We start from the raw sequence: 20,338 nt of genomic DNA on the forward strand, positions 1-20,338 counted from the left end.
CTTCTTCAAGTTCATTGCAGGATAATAAAAGGAATCGTTCCCAGTTGAATGTTTTGTATCAACTTTTGTCCCTACTTTTATGCTTACTTTTCAGCACTGTCTAAAGTCTCTGCTCATGCAATTTCTCCATCATTATGTTCTGCATGTTGCTGAGTTCACTGCTGATGTTCAGTAAATTTCAAATTATCATGATCAGGCTATGCCAATTGGGAGAAACACTAACATGTGGTACAGTAAGATGCAAATCAGGCTATATAGATTAATAGCAAACATTTGGTTGACATCTCTAATTTCGCTTGGGTTGAAACTAAAACTTTATTGCACTTCTCTGTGGTCTGCCATACTGCCAGCTGCCTTTTCTACAGATGTTCTCAACATATGAAGGGGAGTCTGAGCATTAACCCCCCGCTGCATATCAACAAGATGCAGATGATCAGCAATAATTTGCTTCCTTTTCAAGACCTAACTGTTGATATGACATGATGGAAAACCTCATTGTTATACACTGTTACAAATGTCTGTAATTACTGCTGCCTCACAACTAAACGATTCGGCTCATCCGTTCCATCACACTCGAAAGATACCCAAGTGACATTTTACTTTTCCTGCCCTTGGTTTTCCCCAATTCATGGCAGCTGGAAAACTCTGGTCTAATCATGAACAGCCTAGCTGGAATATTTGAAATCTTTACTATTCCACTCCATGGCATGACAGTGACAATTTTTGAGCTGTTTAAGAGCAGAGTATAAAAAATAATGGAGGATTGTCTGGCCACTGTGTCCTGAATGGATTAGAGAACGAGACAGACCAGGGGTACTCTGCATGGGGGTTTAAGATCAATACAAATTTTTAAAAAATCACATAGAAAGGAGTACTATCCCAGATTTGTGTATAGTTTCTTGGTTTTTCTCCTTTATGTATTCTCTAACGCTGCCTAAAGACACCAATATTACAAGAAATTCCCATGTTTCAAGTTTTTTTCTCTTACAAACTTGAAGTAAGTTTAATACAACATGTCCAATCTGTTATCCTCGTTCAACAATCAAAATGTGATCTCTTGGGCTATCTGCTATTTCCCCTGTCCCCTTTTGTCTGAAAATGACATTTTTTTCTTAAACTTCCATTGTTCCTCTTTAACATTATCTTTCCATCATGCCCTTGGAACTAGACTCTTTGAAGATAATGTTTCCTGAAACTTTCTTGAGAAAAGACTATTCTTCTAGAAGCCATCTTGAGATGTAGTTGGTGTTCTTGTAACTCTCCACTGTAACTAAATGACTACTTCTTCACTCAAAAGTACACATATTTGCTTTTCTGCATCAGCCTTAATCCCTCTCCAAGCTGCCATCTATTGATTAGCTGCTCACCTCCCTACTCACTGAAAGCATAAGTATCTGGTTTATAGTCTCTCCCTTTTTCTTGCCAAGTTCTGCCATTTTCCCTGATAAGATTTAGCCAACACCCTTGTCTCTCATTCCTTCATCTTTATGTCAGGTGATCTTTTCTTCCACTTTACAACAGCCACCTGCATGTATGACTGTAATCCTTAAACATGAATTTAGCTGGAATTGTAAGCCTAGTAGCAGACAATAGTTTAGTCTCCTTTCTAGTCTTTCTCTCAAGTATTTCCAACATCAACCCATAAACGTCATTGACATGTTCATCCACAGGTCTGTTGTTTCTCCCTTTCTACTTGCAATCACCGGTCTTTGTTTCCTTTTCAATATTATATATTTTATTTTTCATCTTTACGTGTTGTTTTTCAGTACCTCCAACACCCTTGCCCCATTAACCATCTGTTTCACTTGCCTGAAAAACAAAAAAACATGGGTGACTATCTAACTGCCTACTACACCTGGATTCTGAGTGATGTTGAAAAAAGTGATGAAAATTTTGGTGCCGGTGTAGACTCATGAACATTGAACTTTCTTCTGAATAGCTGTATAAGTATGGGTCACAAGCACCTGTAATCCAACCCTTCTAAGGAAATGTATCATCTTTCCTCCCTGCTTATTCCTCCATTTCTTCTCTCGTTTTCCTAATCTCATTAAATGACACCAACCCAGTTTCTCTAACAGCTGGAATTCTCTTTCCTTTACATCATACATCCAATCAGTAACTAAGTCCTCTGGATTCTATCTTGTGAATAGTTCTTGAATCATCTACTGTCTCAAACTTTATTAGCACTGCTGAGGTCTAGGATGCTATATCTAACTTGACCTTCACAAACACTCATTGGTCTCCATGTTTTAGATATCGTTTCCATCCAATCATATATCCACATCGCAACCAAGAGTGAACCTTTGAAAATACAATTACACCACACCAGTCTCCAGTCTAATATCCTGCAATTTCTTTTTCCATTGTACTTCATGAAAACTCTTAATCTCCTCCAATAGTTCACAACATCTTCTGGGACCTCACTATTAGCTACCTCTCACACTCTACTTTCATACTCAATTATTTCAATACTGTCTCATCCTAAACCTTTTGCATTTGCTATTTAATCTACTATGATTATCATTATTCTCTTCACCTAGCTAACAACTTCACATTATTTTTTTCGTGGCTTAATTATCTCTTCCTACAGGATGACCTCCCTTTGGTCCAACCCTAGGTGTGTGTGCACAAATATACAAAAATGGTATATATAAGACCAGAGCTATCATATTTGATGCCTTCCCAGTCGTTCTTCCATGATAGCAGGTATCACAATGTTTTTTTTTTTTTTTTTTTTTTTTTCAAATTGCTTTTGAATTGTTTTCTCTCCTGTTAGGCCTGAATCTCTGAGATTTGAATTATGTGTGCTTTCTTCATCCTGGAATCTTTAGTTCCCAGTACTTTGACAAAAATAAGCATTACCAGGGGCGCCTGGGGGACTCAGTCGGTTAAGTGTCTGACTTTGGGTCAGGTCATGATCTCGTGGTTGGTGGGTTTGAGACTCGCCTGGAGCTCTGTGCTGACTGACAGCTCAGAGCCTGGAGCCTGCTTTGGATTCTGTGTCCCCTCCTCTGCCCCTATCCTGCTCATGCGCTGTCTCTCAAAAATAAATAAATGTTAAAACATGTTTTAAAAATAAGCATTACTAAATTAAAAGGTTCATTTTTTCAATTAAATAATTATGTGTAATCATCCAACTAATAATTGTTAATGATACAATGCCTCTCATCAGGAGCAATATCAATTGGGCCATTATGTCCAGCCTTCTTCTTTTGAAGAAAGCATATCTAAAGAAAAAGGCAATGAGAAAGTTCTATTACTGTAGAGGTAACTTTATTTTATCATGGGTTTTTAAGTGAAAGTATCTCAAAATTTGTATGCTAGTTAAGATATAAATTCAGCAGCTATTATCGGAAATTACAAAGTAATAGTTACCTATAACACAATATTTTTTTTTCTCTGACACGAGATTTTTTTAGCTGATATCTTCTGTCCAGGTCGGTTCTTTCTTTTGCTTGACCATTCTTAAGGTGTTGACCTCATTCATATTGTTTATGAAAGTTCAATACCCTATCCACCTTCAAGCTAGCAGCAAGATAGAAAGAGAGAAAAAGAAATAATACCTATTCTTTTTAAAAGCATGTACTAGAAGCATGTACTAGAAGTTGCTGTGAAGCTTAATTTATGTGTCAAATTGGCTAGGCCTGGAATTCTGGCTATTTGTGTGAGGTTTTTTGAGGGGGTGAGACTAACACTTAAATCAGTAGACTTTGCCCTCCATAGTGTGGAATAGCTCTCATCCGATAAACAGAAGGCCTTAAGAGAACTGGCCTCCCTCTGAGCAAGAAGGAATTCTTCCAGCAGATGTCCTTCAGTCTTAAACTACACCACTGGCTCTTCCCTAGGCTTCCAGCCTGCTGACCTACATTGCAGACTTTGGACTTGCCAGACTTCACTAAACACGTGCCCCGATTCCTCAAAATACATCTGAATATATCTGCATGCTATTGTTTTTGGTTTTCTGGAGAACCCTAAATAATACAGTTGTGTATTTACTTCTGATCATATCTGACTGAACAGAACTTAGTCACCTAGCCACTCCTGGCTGCAAGGGAGGCTGGTAAATGCAATCTTCATTTTAGGAAGGAATACACCCAAACTTATTTAGACGGAAGTTGGGAAGAGTCAATATTGGGAGAAAATAATCTCATTCACATTTGTTTAAATATAATTTATTTGCTAAATATTGTAGATCAGATAGATCATTGTTTTATCATGCCCAATTTAGAACATAGGTCTGAGGTTATAGGATCACTTCCTATATCACTTCCTCTTACCAGGTCCCAGTGTGAACTTTTACTACCCTCTCTGATCTTTTCCCTATGTATTTCTTTCCTCTCCACAGCAGTTATGTGATCTGCTGTTTCTTGGGCACACTACGCACATTTCCCCTTAAGACCATTGCTCATGCTGTTCCCTATGCCTGTAACACTCCAAAGAAAACACATTCATTTTCCGACGTCTCTGATTAAGTAACAGTTTATAAATTATACATTTTCTTTTTTTTTTTTTAAACATTTATTTATTTTTGAGACAGAGAGAGAGAGAGCATGAACAGGGGAGGGTTAGAGAAAGAGGGAGACACAGAATCTGAAACAGGCTCCAGGCTCTGAGCTGTCAGCACAGAGTCCGATGCGGGGCCCGAACCCACAGACCGTGAGATCATGACCTGAGCCGAAGTTGGACACCCAACCAACTGACCCACCCAGGCGCCCCTAAATTATACATTTTCTGACAACCACTCTCTGTGAAGGAGTAGCATCTCCCATGATTCCACTCTTTTTATTCTCCTCACCTGGTTCATTTCACTCCATATTGCTTATCACAATCAGCCACATATAATGGTTTAGTAGTTGTCTGTCTATCCCCAGTAAGGTAAGATGCATGAGGGAAAGGACTTAGTTTTGTTCTAAAAACAGTATACAAGAGGCTCCCTATATTATTTGCTGAAGGTATAAATGAAAAAGACTACCTCATTTAACAAGCACCAAAATAAATGATATGAAATGGATATCAATTTTTCATTTCTAATTTGAAACAGAACTGAAAACTTTCATGAAACTCATTTTCAAGTGTATAATCTATAATATTTTTCTTTAACTGTTGCTTCATGTTCTGGGCTTCAGGCTTTTCAGGCTTGTGTGATTTCAAATAGCATATGGTAAAACAAATGAGCATTGGTTTGACATAACCTGACCTGTAAATGACAATGAGAGCAAAAGGGCAGAATGAATGTGGCCTTGTCAGAATTTTATGAGAATAGAAAATTTCCAGTAGCCCCAGAGAATGTCAAAAAAGCATTCCATAAACGGAATGGGGAACCAACTGAAAGGTTTGCATCAAATGAGGGTGACAGACAGAGGTCTCTCAAAGAATATATAATGAGGATCATCTAAGTCATTCAAACTGAAGAATGGGCAAGAGGTTGTGTGATTTATCTCACATTTTCAGGCAAGGCATAATCATTATGGAGAAATACTATATTTTAAAAGGTAACATAATATTATAAAAATTCAAAGAGTATCAAAAGGTAGAAAGTGCAAGGTCTTTACATATCCCTCAGTTCTCTGATTCCCTTCCTCAAAGACACCCGCTGGTACTAATTAGTTTTATAAATTCCTAAAGATATTTTATGCAAACACAATCTGACTATATTTCCTTTAAATATTTCTTAACTCTGCAAGATTTCAAGCAGGCAAGGACTATAGAGGGTAATAGAACAGACACCAATGTATACCCCAGAACGGTTTTATGAATATTTGCCCAAATTGCTTCAGATGTATATTAAGAAACAAAATGTTTCAATTCTACTACATTCTTATCCTCCCAGGGACAGTCATAAACACTAGACTGGTTCTTATCTTTCCTAGTATTTTTTTTCATACTGTTACTTACTATATATGTTGTTATAGATGAATATGCATCGTATTACTTAAATTTATATAAGCTGTATCATACTATACATTTCCTTTTGTAGCTTAATTTTTCATTTGAGATTATAATTTCAGAATTAATACATATTGATACATGTAGCTCTTAGATCACTCATTTTAACTAGCTACCATACAGTCTGTTTATAAATGGACTCTATATATCCAGCTGGTGGAAATTAAATGGTTTCCAATTATTTCCATTTATATACAACTTTGTCATTTGTATGCCTTTTTCTAAAGTTTATTTATTTTGAAGGAGGAGCAGCGAGAGAGAGGGAGGGTAAGAATCCCAAGAAGGCTCCACACTGTCAACACAGAGCCCGATGCAGGGCTTGTACTCATGTACTGGGAGATCATGACCTGAGCCAAAATCAAGAGCTGTACACTTAATAGACTGAGTCACCCAGGTGCCCCTGATTTGTATTCTTATACTTCCTTTTCTGTACACATATATAAAATTGTCTTTAAAGTTTATCCATAGAAGTGGAATTGCTAGTTTGGAAGACACGCGTGTATCTAATTCTAATGCGTATTGCCAAACTCTTCTTGAAACTTATCAAGATTTTTATACCACCATCAACAATCCCTAAACATTTACAAATATTCTTGCCCTAACTTTGATAGAGATTGAAGACATGGCCACAACATTTGGTAGCTACTCCTTTCAAGAGGTAGAGTGGATTTCCTCCTCACTAAATTTGGGCTTGTCCTGTGATAGGCTTTGACAAATAGAATTTGGTAGACATTATATTATGTGAATTCCAAACCCTAGGTCTCAAGAGGTCTTGCAGATTCTGCCTTTCCTTCTTCAGAGCATATAGAATATCATATAAAGAAGCCTCTTTTATCTTGCTGGAGAAAGATAGAATATGGAAAAAAGAAAAGAGATGCCAGAGCCAACAGCCAGACCCCTGACTGAAGCCTCCTTGGGTCATCTAGCCCTTTTGAGCCAGAAGAAGATTAAAACTGTGTGAGTGATCCTAAGGAAGATCCAAAAGAACTGCCAGGCAGAGCCTAGCCCAAAGTGTTCATGCTCAGTATTATGGGCAAATAATGGTTCCTGTTTTAAGCCACTGAGTTCTAGGGATGGTTTGTTATACAGCAAATAATTATTCAATACCCTTGCTATTATCAAACATTTAACTTTTCCAAACTGGGATCTTTCTATCTATGAACAGGATATTTATCATTAAGCATCCTTACATCAGAAAAATGATTTCTGGTATCAGTCAATAAAATGTATCAATTCTAGTATCTTAAACAAAAGTAAATAATTTTTCTTGCATAATAAAAAATCTGGAAGTAAGCAGTTGCTAACATTGGTGTATGAGACAGTGACAATGTCATGTCTCTAACTTCTGACTTTCCTTGTGGCCAGAAGTTCTTCAGCTTCACACAGCACATCTGCATGCTTTAAAATGCAGGATTCCTGGAATGTCACAGGACAGAGTATTTTTTAAAATATACTATGGCCTTCCTAATAGGAAAACCTTCCAAAGAAGCCTAGCAGATTTCCCCCTGTATTCTGTTGATCAAAATAATGCCTCTAAACCAGGGAACAGTTTACGTTCCTTCTGATTAAGAAAAATATGAAAAAAAAATTGTCAACAAGAAGAGTAGAATCACTTTTAGTCAAACAAGTCATGATGTCCAGCGTATATTGTGATTATAATTTTATTCATAAAATTCTCACATGTCTATGTGAACATTTTTCCGAGATAAAACAAGTTTTTTTTTTTTTTTCTGTAATAGTGAATGAGATATTTTGTTTAAATAACATTTCTTAGTTGGTTTTGCTGCTGCACAGAAATAAAACTGTGCCTCTGTTTTGGTGGTGTAACAGCAATCTTGTTGAATTTGTTTGCTCTAATATAGAACTTCATGGATTTTTGTTTATTTAGGTAATAATATAAACTATGAGAAAGGACAGCTCTTTTTTATTATCACTGACTACTGCCACTACTAGTTCTCCTCCTTCTTTTCTTTCTCCTCTTCCTCCTTTTTCCCCTTTCTCTTCCTCCTCCTTTTTCTCCTCCTCCTCCTCTTCCCCCTCCTCCTCTTCCTTTTCCCCTTTTCTCCTCCTCCTCCTCCTCTTCCTCCTCTTCCTCCTTCTCCTTCTTCTCCTTCTTTTCAGTGGTTGATAATACTTACTTGTTTTAGTTTATTTATTTATTATTTGCGAACAAGAGCATGAGCAGGAGAGGAGCAGAGAGAGAATCCTAAGCAGGCTTCCAGCTGTCACCATGGAGTCCAATGCGGGGCTTGATCTCGCGAACCGTGAGATCATGACCTGAACTGAAATCAAGTGTTGGACACTCAACTGACTGAGCCACCCAGGTGCCCCAAGTTTTACTTAAGAGTTTGATTTCCTGTTGCCTACTGATGAGAAATCTGATCTACCTTATTTAATGATCTTGATGTAACTGCTCTCATATTTGCTTTTTCTCTCCACTTATGAGCATAAGATGATTTACTGTTTTAATAGGTGTGGATTCTTTGGTGTATGTTTTTCCCTATAATTCTTTGTTATGAGAATTGGTGATGTTCACTAGTTATTGTCTTAAGATGATTGTATTAAATATCATAGTAAGCTAATTCTTTTTTTTTTTTAATGTCTAGCTCTCCCTCACTTTGGATCATTTCCTGATATGATTAGAGATAGCCTTTTTTTTTTTTTTTTGAATTTCATTTGCTCCAGCCAAATATATACAAGCCTGCCTTCATCTAAATTCATATGTATTACTCTCCCTCTTATAATATAGCATCCAAAATCTAGATTTGCATGCTTTTCATCTGCCAAAATACCCTGTTCCTGTAATTCTCCATTCTCTTTCCTTGCTCATGAGTTTCTTCTATTTTAATCAGCATTCAAGCATGCTAAAAAAGTCTTGAAACCACATCAACATTCAAAAAATTCTTCACTCTTTACAACCCTATTCAGTAAAAATCCTCAGGGAGAGATTTCTTATCCTCTTCTTCCTTGGGCACACTCCATAAATGGTCCCCAACCATTTAGTTAAAGGTAATTATTCCTCAAGGGATATAAAAACCACCTTTATAAAATTCTAAATTTCTATGAATTTTGGTGTCTTTTCCTGGTCTTCCTACTCTTTCAGCTGTAATGGATGAGTACCTTACTTTTAATATAGTATCTTTATAGCTATATAGATTTATGTTGCAAATCTGGCAGAATTAGTCCCTCACTGATTTTTTTCCTTAGAATGTTCCTACATATTTTTTTCATAGTGATTTTTGTAGTTCAAAAATGTGCATTTGTTTCAGTTTACATTAAATCTAAGTTATTACCTAGGAAAGACTTAACGTATTTATAAACTTAAGTTATTCTATCCAAGGAAAAGAGATGTTTTCCATTTGTTCAAATCTATTTTAATGTCTTTCAGGAGTTTAAAGAAATTTCCTCATATGTATTTAAGTAGTTCTTATTGTTTATTTTTAGATATTTTATTTTTATTATGCTATTATATATAGCTTTTTTCTCTTCCAATATGTCTTCTACATTGTTGCTTGGAAACACATAGGCTTTTGATTTTTGAATGCTAATTTTGTATTCTTCTACTTTATTAATTATTTGAGTTATTGATTCTTATAAGATTTAATGTAAAATTATCAGCTGGTAGAAATAATTTTATTTATTTATTTATTTATTTATTTATTTATTTATTTATTTATTTATTGGCCTGTTCTTAAGCCTTGATTTTCTTGTCTACTTCCATTTGACTAATTACTCTGACATAATGTTAAATAGCAGTGGAAAAAGGGCATCCTTGCCTTACTTCTGATTATGGGGGGGGGGGGATCTTAACTTTATTGTCACCAAAATTCTTTGCCAACAGTAGAATTTATAATCCATATTGAATTTCTCATCTACACATATTTTTCAAATGCACAGCTTTCAAGTGGTTTTGAGTAGATTATTTGTCCAAAATGACTTGTTTGAGAATTATATAAATTTGTTTCCCTTTTAAATTGTGATGGATATAAAGTTTGCAACAAACTTGCCAGAGCAATCATTGAAAGATTTGCAAATGAGAACTCCATTCTCCAGCATTTCAATTTATTCTATAGTGATAACGTCTTGAACAGATTTTATATTACAAAAGTCTTGTGTTCAAAGTAGTTTAATATTAGCAAAAGAGAACTCTGCAGAAATATATTTGCTAAAAAATGCTTTCCTATCCATTAAAACCTAATGTTAGCAATTGAACAAAAATATCATTTGTGAAGAATATAAACTTCATTAAGTTACAGATACATCACTATGTAATATACCACATGCCTGTTAACACTTCCAAAGGTTTCACAAGCACAAACTTACATTTTGTTCCTTTAAAAGGTCTTACATTCCTCAATACGTTCGTAAAAGGTTGGACTGTGATTCTGTTTTATTTTTATTCACTTTAGTGTATGTTATTAGCATAAAGTTTGGTAAAGTGGGCAAGACAATGCCAATGCTTCATGATTTTACTAAGCTATGTAGGCATGAGGTTTTGAGAAAACTCCATGCCCTCCACAGGAGAAAGCTAAGGTTGGAATGAGGAACATACTCCCGAGGGAGTTCTGACCAGCAGTCACACGAGTTACCTGGTGTGTACTGTTTCACAACCCTGGAATCTCCTTACCACTTGGAGGGGAACTGGGTACGCAGCATGAAGAAGCACGCCCTTTGGAAATGTCGATGTATACACTTAAGGACCGCATGACCCTCTGAGATAGTTCTGATCTCTTTGGAGCTGTGCATTTTGAAAAATGTGGGTGGGTGAGAAATTCAATTTGGATTCTCTGTGCTTCTGTCAGTTTTATGAAATCATACAGCCTGGGATGAATATGTGCAGTACAAATCAGAAAATGCCCATCATGTTTCCTTTAAAATAGGCCCCCTTACATACATGTTGATAATGCAAAGACACACTCAAAACCAAATAAAAGTGAAAGAAGTCATGGTTATGAAGATATCAGTAAAGGCAGCCGGCTGGTTGGAGTATTTAAACATGTTGAGCAATGAAGAAACGGCATGTTTTCTCTTAAGGTAAGTGTATTTTAGTGACCTAAGGCCCAAGGTGGACCCTGACAAAAATGAAATGCCTGAGGTCATGGAACTAACACTTTTTGCCTCAGCAAAATTTTACAACTACAGAAATAGCTTCCAGCTAAAAACCACAGCCTTTTCTAAAAAGGTTACATATCACTGTTGACATTTTCTGAAGAATCATAGAAATTATTTCACACATTCTAAAAGTTACAAATTAAGCATCCTCCATAAAATTATTTAATACGGGTAAATAACTTGAAAATTTTACTTGGACACCACTTCATTTATTATCATTCTACCATGCTTTAGATAATTTGGAATTATTGATACATCTAACACATCTGTGCTTTAAATTGTAAAATAATAATGCATTAGTATCATTGATAATTTTAAATATATTTATAGTCTCATTATTTTTTTTTGTAGAAAATATGCTAAACCTGCCATTATGTCTTTTTCCCTGTGAAGAGAGAAATGTAGTCTTCAAATTTTTCAAGTGTGTCTAAAATTTCCCTTCTTCCACTAATGTGTTTACTTAAAACTTATTATTTTATTTTTTATTATTTTATTTTATTTTTTAATGTTTATTTAAAAAACTTTTTAATGTTTATTTATTTTTGAGAGAGAGAGAGAGAGAGACAGAGTGCAAGGAAGGGAGGAGCAGAGAGAGAGAGGGAAACACAGAACCTCAAGCAGGCTCCAGGCTGTGAGCTCTCCAGCACAGAGCCTGATTCCAACCCATGAACCGTGAGATCAAGACCTAAGCAGAAGTCAGATGCTCAACCGACTGAGCCACCCAGGTGCCCCAGTTATTATTTTGTTTTAGAGAGAGAGAGAGAGAGCATGCACGGGTTGGGATTGGGGGGAGAGCAGAGGAAGAGAGAGAGTCCTAAGCAGGCTCCACACTTAGCGTGAAGCCTGACACGGGGCTCTATTCCATGACCCTGTGATCATGACATGAGCCGAAATCAAGAGTCAGATGCTCAACTGACTGAGCCACCCATGGGCTCCTACTTAAAACTTTTTAAAATTATGAAACATACCACACACTCAAAAGGGTATATGTAATTATATGTGCACTTTAAAGAATGACCGTAGAAACAACTTTGCACACGATTCCCAACCTAAGAAACAGGATGCTGGTGCATTTGAAGATTCTGTATGTGATATCCCAGAGGGCATTCCATTCCCTCCCTGTCAGAGGTGACTAATAATAGCACTGATATATTGCCACTCACTGTGCTCTGTGGGTGTTTCTAAGTGGTAAAGTAGTACTAACATCCTAATGCTGAAGCTAAATCATAAGGGAGTATATTTGCTGTGGGAATTCAGAACCCTAATGTGCTAATGAACATTGGAATCTCTATGCAATTTTAATTTTCTGCAAACTTACTATGGAATATATTTTACAAAACATTGATCTAGGTAATTCACCAAATTTTTATATAATTTAATGAACTAAAAATCAGACAAATGCGGACATTAAAAAAAATGGATACACCTTTACTGGAAACTGAGCCTTTAGGTGGATAAGGATGAGCAAGGCATCTTCCAAGGCAGGAACTAAACTTGAAATCTCATGGCCATAACAGAACAAAGATTCATTTCTCATTCATAATATAGGTCCATCATAGGTTTGCTCGGGGCTCTGTTCTGGGCAGTCTTCACTTTAGGCCACTCTCTTGTGGAGATTGCTGGTCAAGACACTTCTGCTAACTATTCACCTGGTAGAATCTGTCAAATGGCTCCATCCCAAAACAAGAGGGCTGGGAAGTGCAATGTGGGAAATATTTAGGGAGCAGAATTAATGATTATTCTCATAGGCTGAGGGGCAAGGGCACTAGTCTATGCAAAGAGTTGGGTTTGTTTGAAAGATAAGAGTAACTATTATGTCATTCAGTTCATTAAAATCCTTAGATCTCACCTGGCTCTGATGAGGGAGCATTGAGAGGGCATTCTGTCTCTGAAAAATTCTATCTGATATTATTTTCTTTGAATTTTAATGATAAATTTTATACATGTATGTAAGCAATCATTTTAAAAATATGTTTCATAAATAAATAATAGACAATCACTTTCCCCTGAGTTTGCAGAGTTCTGTTCGCTTAGCATGATTGCCAACAATATTTGATATATTTAAAAAAATAGTATATTTTCCTGTAGATCAGCTTTTCTCACACATATACAATTGTTTTAAATTATATTTTATGTTCCAAAGGAAAACACTTTTTTTAAAGTTTTCGTATTTATTTTGAGGGGGGCAATGCGCAGAGACAGAGGAAGAGAGAAAATCCAGAATAGGCTCCATGGAGTCAGTGCAGAGCCTGACTCAGGGTTTCGATCTCACCAACTGTGAGATCATGACCTGAGCCATGATCAAGAGTTGGATGCTTCACCGACTGAACTGCCCAGGTGCCCCCCAAAGGAAAACGGTTTTTAAAGTATTTTTTAAAGTTAAATAAAAACTATAAAATATTCAAATTGTTAGAAAAATACTCCCTTCTAACCCCCTGTGATTCATAGTAGCAGTGTAGTCTAGACTTCAGAGCCAGAACTCCTGGCTTCAGTTGTTGGTTCTGCTATACAATAACTACATCACCTTGGGCTAACTTCTTAACCTCATTTCTTATCTATAAAATTGCATAATAATTCTATCAATCTATGAATCAGTGCCCTTGAATGTTACACTGGTTACATTCAATAAGCACTCACTAAATACTCATTATGATTATAATAATAACAACATTTAAAGTCATATTTAAAGTATAATTATGACATTTATGTTATAATAACTATCAAATATACTTTCCTCAAGTCAAGAGAGGATAAATTTCCTCCTTAATAGTCTAGTTTTCTGGCAGAGTGGGTTCAAAATTAATTTGTAAGGGATCCCTGGCCCTACACGTGGTATTCACCTGACTTCCCTCTTGGAGGAGTTGGGTTAGTCTTCCATTTATAACACATCCATGTTAGGCTCCTTGTTCCCCAAACCCTTCTTTATTCTCATCCATCAGTTAAGGCTTTGTTCTGAACTGCTAACCTAGAAGAACAAAACATTTAAAAAGTCACTAGTGAATACAGACTCAAACTCCCTGCCATATCCTATTTCTCAAAAGATTATCAAAGAGAAACAATTGAAGGAAGTGTTGCCTGGAAGCTTGCTACATCAAATGGTTCCTTTTAAGGAATTTTTGTAGGAATTGCTCTTATTTATTTAATGCCATGGGCCCACTGAGAGAATCTATGGGTGTAAAAAAGAAAGGGGGGGGGGACCCTGCATCTATGAAGATATTCACTCCATTATTATTAGACTTTTCATTTGGGGAACATTAAGAGACCTTCTTTTCTGATATTGTCATTAGGAATCATTGTGATTTTCCTGTTGATTTGGTTTGGTGTATTTCTCTTAAGGATAGTTTGAAATATATAATTTACTACATTTTCCTTCCTAAGCTATCTGATGAATAGCTTAAAAGCAAAATTGTGGTTAGCCCATGATAAAGCTCATGGTATACAGTCTTGATTTAGTCTCATTTTTGGGTTGAGTTTTATGTTTTGCTTTGTCTTGTATTTGCCCAATTATTCTCACTTTATTAAATGTATTCATTTAACTGTATTTAATATTTCTTTTAAAACCACCTGAAGTTGTTTCTGAAGCAAAGTGGCAAAGTGGATTCATAATATTGATGTCATTTATAGAAGAAGTTTTAAGTTATTTCCATAACTTCATAGCTTTCAAACACAATCATATGTCAGTGATTAAAAAACTTGACAAAAAATAGAAATATTTAAATGATAAACAGAGGAAGTTTAAGGTATGTTGGAGAATGATGCAGACTTAAAGTATCTATTATAAAAACAGTGAAAGATGCCAAATTTTTTGTTTATCAAATATTAGTATTAATATCCATTAGATGTTAAAAATTGTTCATGCAAAACATTTTAAACTTCTTTTGAAATGAAAGAACAAAATCCACATACATATTTTGTTTGGGGTTTCCTTTATAAAATTTCATTTCTTTATAGCATAGAAACTGTGGCCATACATCTGAAAATTTTCAAGAGAAGTTTAGTTAGAGAAAAAAAATTCTACTTTCCAAATGGTAACGATATATTGGGTAAAACAATCTATTGGAGAAATTTCTTTTCTTTTATGAAGAATACTTTTCTTAAATGAAGAATTGCTTTTCTTTTTCTTTCAATTAAATTTTGTGGTGGAGGATTTATATTAATACAGGTGAAAGGTTAACATTTGCATTTTAATAAGACTATTTTATAAAAATCGGCAAGTATAGAGTTATGTTTTTTCTTATCCATTTTGACGAAATGCTACATTAAGAAACCCAGAGGATGTGTCTCATCAGAACTATAATTATTTGAAGTGGTTATCCTAGTCTTCCTCCATAAATTATGGATAGAAATTTAAAAAAAAAATACATGACAAGTAAATCATTAGAGAAAAAGGTAGTTTCTTGTGTTAACATACATTTGTCAAAAGAAATGATCTCTCTTTTAGATCTTGCTCTTTGAGCACTCAGGAGTGACAAGCATTTGTTACATACGCTCAGCTCACAATGAGGCTGCCTCCTGTGAAAGACAAATGAAAAGAATTGGATTAATTTAGTTATAAAGAGATTTACATTTTGCTGTTTCTAACATGTCTTTTGGAGATTGATGAATAAGAAATGAGATAAGAAACCCCTTCAGAAGCTCCTATTGCTGAATATGGTAGAAAAATTGCTCTTGCTGGAAGATGAATCAAGTTTCTGGCAGGTAAAGCCAGGGAAAATTCTCTTGTGTTATCAACTAATCTTACCAGAGAGGGAGTATTATGCAAGATGTATGACATTGCTTTCTCCCTTTCCCAGAAGCAAAGTGGTTGTGCACTATACCAATCTAACAAGATTTCTCCACCTTGACTTTACTTATTCGCCAGCTTAGTTATGAGTATATAACAAGTATTCCCTGATCTTGCCTGTCCACTAAGCTTCTTCTGGAAGGATTTCACTTCTTAAAATTAGTTATCAAATCTTTTGTAGCAACAGTAAAATCCAACTTACTGAAGTTATTTGCTTTGCTTCATTTTTCTTCTGATTGGTTATATTTTGCTTACCAGTATGTATTTTAATCTCGATTCAAGGAATATGCAGTTTATTTTGCCTGCTTACAATCTTTTAAGTGCATACTCTTCTGTCAATCAAAATCTTAATTTCTTTTGATCCATAGCCTTTATATTCAGTATAGATAGTAGCACAAAATCGCAAAACTAATTCTGTTTAATGCTAATGCTGTATGGGGATTTCACTAGTGTTTTGCCAATTACAACAGTAGCAATAAAAATCAACTTAGTGTGAGCACTCATCCCAATAAAAATATTTAAGTAGTCTAGACTTAAGTATTCTAGAATAAACAAGCATGGAAAGAAAGTGCCCCTTTCAAACAGCTAGGATATTTCCCAATCCTGATAAGAGTTACTTAATTCAGTACTTCAGTGTCCTGAAATAATATTCTGAGGAAATGTGGGGGACCTCTTGGATACTTGATAGCTGATCCAATAGTGGTACCTCAGGGGGAAAAAAGAGGAGATGCATGATTCAAACACCTTGTACTGTCAAATCAGATAAAATTGATTGCAATTAGGTCATGTCATTCCTTATATAGTGTCCTGGAATGGGATCCAATGACACTTCAAACAGAATCAGTGTTCCTCATAAGGCTTTCTCTTGTGCCACCTCCCTGCCTTCTGGTAGTGTTTCACTCGGTCCTCACTGTAAAACCCTCTCCCTTAATACTCACTGTTCAAGACGCACTGGCTCTTCCTGATATGCTCAATTCTTGCCTTTGGGCTTTGTGCTAGCTGTTCTCCCTGCCTGGCTTGTCCTGCCTTGAGATTCTTTATCTGGCTCACTCCTCTTAGTATTTAGGGTTCAGTTTAAATTTTACCTCTTCAGCAAACCTTCCTTGATTATCCGATCTAAAGTGAACCTTTGATTCCTTTCCATGACATTACTGGGTTTTTGTTTTTGAGTGCACAAGGCAGAGCCCTCATGTATATCATTCACTAGCCAGTGTACTGTGTTCACCAAATACATGTTTGACAATTTGGGGATTGTATTTATTCATTAAGGAGTCACCTATACTGATATTACATGGTTTGCATGCTAGAAGCTCATTGTGTCTTTTTTTAATAAGTTTAGTTTATGGATGAAATCATTGAAACTTCTCAGGTATATGGATGAAAATGTTTTTGAGTCTTTGTATAATCCCATACTAAACATTATCTACTTTAAGTGATAGAATAGAATGACAGTTTACTGTTTCCTAATTAAAACCTGAGTACAGGTAGTATGTCCTGCATATCTCAGGTTCTGTTACTCTTTTCCGAGTTTCTCCTACATGGTGGCTATTAGCCTAGGCAAAATCCACAGGTTTCAGTTCTGCACACTAGCTAATGTTGTTCCCACTTTACAAATGAAGACGTGAAATCTCAGTCCAAGATAATCAAATGCAGGTGTTTTGATTTCAACGTCAAAGCTCTTCCCAAAATTTCACTCATTTATTTCTTATAATTTAGGCACAATATATATGTTAAATTTCTGTATACACTATGACAACGTGAGAATAGTACTCCAAAATTTTTAAAAATCCTTGCTATGAATTAAAAGGTATGGGGTGTCTGGGTGGCTCAGTCTGTTAGATGTCCAGCTTCAGCTCAGGTCATGATCTCATGGTTCGTGAGTTTGAGCCCCACACCAGGGTCTCTGCTATCAGCACAGAGTCTGCTGAGTATCCTCTATCTCCCCCTCTCTCTGGCCCTCCCCCACTTATGTGTGTTGTACTCTCTCTCTCAAAAATCAATAAACATTAAAAAAAAGTGTATTAATGTACATGCTTCCTAGGGTTAAAATTCAAGGGGATGGAACAATATTGAATAAAATATTATTAGGCTTTAGCTAAGAAGAAAATTTTAGTTTTCTATCAAAAGACAACAAAGGCAAACTTGTTCACTGGAATAGAATTAGAATGAGGGGAAAAAGCTAAAACAAAGCAAAAATAAAATCCTACCAAATAACAAAGAAAAAAAAAAAAGAAAGAAAGCAACATTTATTTTTGGACTTCAAATAGTTGCGATGCTAGATGTGTGATTACATTTATGTAGCTTGCTTTCTTCATTTGTAAGATAAGGATCATCTATTTCTTAGTAATCTTTTAGTACCGCTAAAGGGAAAGTTTGAAGTAATGTGAAATTTGCTTTGATAAGGTGGAAGTAGGATTCTTAGAATGACAAGTACGGAGAAACAAGGTGATATATTGCACTTGAAGTCTGTGCTCTCCCTCAGTGAATGTCTGAGTTCACACCTTGGAAACTGAGATTTGCGCCTTCGTTTGGGGAAGAAGTTTGTGGGGTGTCTACTGCAAGTGAATTTGTAATCAAATCTCAGTTTTGTTTTAGATATGGAAAGCATTAGAATTAGGGGTATTTAAAAAAATTTTTTTTAATGTTTATTTTTGAGACAGAGAGACAGCATGTGAGTTGGGGAGGGGCAGAGAGAGAGGGAGACACAGATTCTGAAGCAGGCTCCAGGCTCTGAACGGTCAGCACAGAGCTGGATGCAGGGCTCAAACATGACCTGAGCTGAAGTTGGAGGCTTAACCAACTGAACAATCCAGGTGCCCCAGAATTCGGGATATTTTAATACTAATCTTTTACTTCCTTTCTCCTGGTAACTGTTTCCTATGTATTTATGTCATAAATAATTGAATTCAACATAATATAAGAAGTAAATATGCCCTTTCACATTATGAGTCAAAGGGTAAAGAGTGTGGTAGCACAGCTGAGCCCTAGTCACATACTCTGTGCCCTAAAGTTGTAGTTGAGAGCACAAGGTTTGCCTTGTTTCAGGGAGGTAGCTGCTAGGGACTCACATGCTTCTCTTAGGAGTATTGGTGGCCATAACGCATGGTGATATGATTTCTCCTATTCTTTCTTCACATATCACTGTCACCTATGACTTCTACTACTGATGCCGTTTTAGTTTTTCTTATTAGAGTGACTTCTTCCTTGAGTGTAAGAAAAAAAATTTGAAACCATGTAAACAAACATTTCTGTTTGTAAATACTGAAGTAACTATGTTTGACAGGACCCCATAGAAACTATGACTTTAATATTCACTCTACAGTGGGCATCATCATTGTAGATATGGACTCTCCCCAAAACTCAACATTTTCAATCCTAGCCAAAAACACTTAAAGCATAGAAAATAAACTTAAGGTTTCCATAGAATTATTACAACATCTATTTTCACACTAATAAAATTAAAATATAACTAGATTCAATAACATTATAATTTTGTAACTTATGGTGATTTGCTTATGAAAATACGGTGCCTTATTTGTCAATGAGTAAACTCAGTATTTCCGGGTTGATCATTTCGTTTTATATTTTGTTGTTGCAATGAGGACATAGTTTATGTACCCAGAGAGGTAACCTTAAATGAGACAAATATGAAAATGGATTTGTTTTGTTCCACAGTGGAAAGTTAGAAAAGTTTATTCTAGCGTTGGATCTATTTTTACATAATATATATTCTGATTCATATACACTTATTTAGCTATTATTCAGATTACAAAGGTCTAGTTTTGCTTATTTCATATGAACCATATTAATGGTTAAGTAGTGGCTCTCAAACTTGAGTGTGTATCAGAATCATCAGGAGGTCTCGTTAAAACATGGATCTTTAGGGGCGCCTGGGTGGCTCAGTCGGTTAAGCGTCCGACTTCAGCCCAGGTCACTATCTCACGGTCTGTGAGTTTGAGTCCCGCGTCGGGCTCCGGGCTGATGGCTCAGAGCCTGGAGCCTGCTTCCGATTCTGTGTCTCCCTCTCTCTCTGCCCCTCCCCCATTCATGCTCTGTCTCTGTCTTAAAAGTAAAATAAACGTTAAAAACAAAATTAAAAAAAAACAAACATGGATCTTTAAGACCCACCTGCAGAGTTTCTGAATCTCTAGGTCTGGGACAGGATGCAAAACTTTGGATTTCTAACAAGTTCTCAGGAGACACTGATGCTGCAGCTAGTCCAGAAGCGATAGACTGAGAAATTATGTCTTGGATCAACCATTTGATTTCTTGTTCCTCACCTGTCTCATCTTCGAGCTAATGGTGTTAAATGAAATGACCACATGTAAACATGTGTTTAGCGACTGAGAGTTGTCAGGTGTTAATGCTGGGCATGGTCCCTACTTTTGAGAACATCGTGAAGAAAATAACTGACTCTCTGTGATAAAATAATCTGGGAACACTTTACAGAGGGGATGCATTCAAAACTGATGAAGATTGTTGTAAAAATTTACAGCA

Source organism: Panthera pardus, unplaced genomic scaffold, assembly GCF_024362965.1.
Source record: "Panthera pardus isolate Hobbes unplaced genomic scaffold, ASM2436296v1 HiC_scaffold_13, whole genome shotgun sequence".
Lineage (NCBI taxonomy): Eukaryota > Metazoa > Chordata > Mammalia > Carnivora > Felidae > Panthera > Panthera pardus.